The sequence below is a fragment of the Chiloscyllium plagiosum genome, unplaced genomic scaffold, assembly GCF_004010195.1.
Source record: "Chiloscyllium plagiosum isolate BGI_BamShark_2017 unplaced genomic scaffold, ASM401019v2 scaf_11184, whole genome shotgun sequence".
Lineage (NCBI taxonomy): Eukaryota > Metazoa > Chordata > Chondrichthyes > Orectolobiformes > Hemiscylliidae > Chiloscyllium > Chiloscyllium plagiosum.
This window is the reverse complement of record NW_025215059.1, coordinates 1-2,251: the sequence shown is the minus strand read 5'-3', so window position 1 is coordinate 2,251 and position 2,251 is coordinate 1. Positions and strand designations below refer to the sequence as shown.

At 42.4% G+C, this 2,251-nt stretch overlaps 1 long non-coding RNA gene across 1 annotated transcript in view; it reads right to left on the bottom strand.

The window, feature by feature from the left end:
- Positions 1-170, bottom strand: part of LOC122548145 — a 4,329-nt gene extending 4,159 nt beyond the window's left edge. Inside the window, exon 1 of the long non-coding RNA XR_006311179.1 lies at positions 131-170. This is a non-coding gene — a long non-coding RNA (uncharacterized LOC122548145). The remainder of the gene's footprint in view (positions 1-130) is intronic.
- Between the last annotated feature and the right edge of the window lie 2,081 nt (positions 171-2,251).

Below are 2,251 nucleotides of genomic sequence, written 5' to 3'. Positions count from 1 at the left end.
ATGTCTAAAGTTCTCAATAGTATTTTTGTGAAATTATAAGCATGATAATAAAAATACAAACTGTTGCTGAATTAGACATTATTTTCAAATCAACACTGTTGCTGAATGAATAATCTATAATGCCACTTACCCAACCACATTGTCGGAGCACCTTCACCACTCAAACTGCAGCTGTACAAGAAAGTCAAACATCACTCTCTCCACAGGCAACAGGGCTTTGGCATTAATCACTGGTATCTGTGGAAGGAGAAACACAGTTGATGTTTCAGGGAGTGCAAAATGGATTACAGGGAATGAAAAAGAACAAAGTAATCTGATAATAGAGCAGCACATGGTCAGGGGCTGGGCCGCAGTGAAAAACTAATTTACAAAGGGTCTATAAAAGTAATAATACAGTACTAAACAGACCAAAAATACACCCATGGTTCGAGACTAAGGAAGCTAGATATTGACAAAGTGGCCATGAGGGAGCCCAGAGGTGAATCAGAGCAGTATTGGCTGCTATGATCACAATGATTCTATACTGAGAAAGGCTGCACATGCGCCTGGCTGCACCTTGCCCCCTACAAAGATGGCGGCGAGCACGTGTCCAGTGAATCATTGTCCCGAATAAAGATGGCGGCGCTCACTCAGACCTGCAGCCGCGTTGGGGCAATTCACCATTTACTGCAAATACGGGACTGGGACGTTCAAATTTGTGTTTTCCGACGTGCACAATTTGTTTGTAAAACCTCTCCACTCATAGCAACACAGTTTGTCTCCGGTTTCCCTGTTTATTTCTTTCCTTACCGTATCCTTTCTCTCCAGAACTTCCCGAGCCTTCATAACAGCGACTCTGCGCCGCGCGCGAGGGTGATCACATGGTTGTTTAGCTCCGCCCTTCATTCACTTTGATTGGTTGGAGGACCAACTTCCCGCTAGGTCCTCCAGTTCCGCCCACCGTCCTTTCATTGGTCCGGTGCTGACATTAATCACCCGGAGTCCCTTTGTTGGCTAACGCATGCGCAGTGTGTCCTGCTTTAGCTGATATGTTGGGTAATGTGATGGGAGAGTTTGCTGAGGGTAAGAATTCCCTTTGTGTGAGCTCTGCAGATTTCCTTTATTCATGGAGGGAATTGCCTTCCTACTCATGACTGTATAGCTGTGATTGATGAATCAATGCCATCTGAATCAGTACATAAACACCCCATTTTCACATCTGAGATCTTAAGCACATTGTATCACGTTCTTCTTTGGAGACAAAAAAACATGAAATGGAGCCTCAAGGAATCGGAGCAGGCGTAGGGCATTCATCCCCTCCAGCTTGTTCGCCCATTCTATCAGATCATGGCTGGGCCAATCCAGACCTCAACACCTCTTTTCTGCTTGATCCGCATAGCCCTCAACTGCTCAATATTTCAAAAACCTACCTGCCCTCTTTTAAAATAATTTGAGATTGAATCATAGGTTCCCTACTGTGTGGAAACAAACAGGCCCTTCAGCCCAACAAGTCAGAACAACCCTCCGAAGAGTAACCCAACCATTCCCCTCCCACATTTAATTTTCACAAAAGTTTGGGCGAGAAAATTCTAGCCATTCACTGAGAGAAAAAATTCTTTATTTTTTTCTAAAATGAATGTTCCGTTATGTAATATCTCCTGGTTTCAGACTTCACTGGTGCTAGAAGATCTAGTCAACATCTACTCTGTTAAGCTCAGAATCTTGTTTCTATAAGATCACCCCTGCTTATCTATTCTTGATAGGTCAACACTTTCGCCCTCGAAACACATAAGTGAATCTTTTTTGAATGGTCTCTGATGTTGGTTTATCCTTTATTAAATATGGGAGCTAACGTTGTATACAGCTCTGCAAATGAGGACTCAGCAACAGCCACTGTGGTTAACCAATCCCCAATCCATGCTAATACATTACGCCAATACCACGAGCTCCTAAATTGTGCAATTAACTTTTTTGTAGCACCTTATCATTTGCATTTTTAAAATCCAAACACAGAACATCATCGGAGTGCCCTTCATCAGCCCTGCTTGTTATCTCCTCAATGAACTGTCACAAATTTGTCAAATATAGTTTCTCTTTCACAAAACCCAGTCTACCATGTTTAATGATAAGCTTTTCTAAATGTCCTGCAATTTCTTACTTTAATATTCGACTCTGTAGATTCTTTCAGTAGATTTGCTAAGTATGATTCCCCTCTCTTAAATCCATGCGGACTCTGTCTAATCCTGTCACTGTTCAGTAAGAAACTTGACTG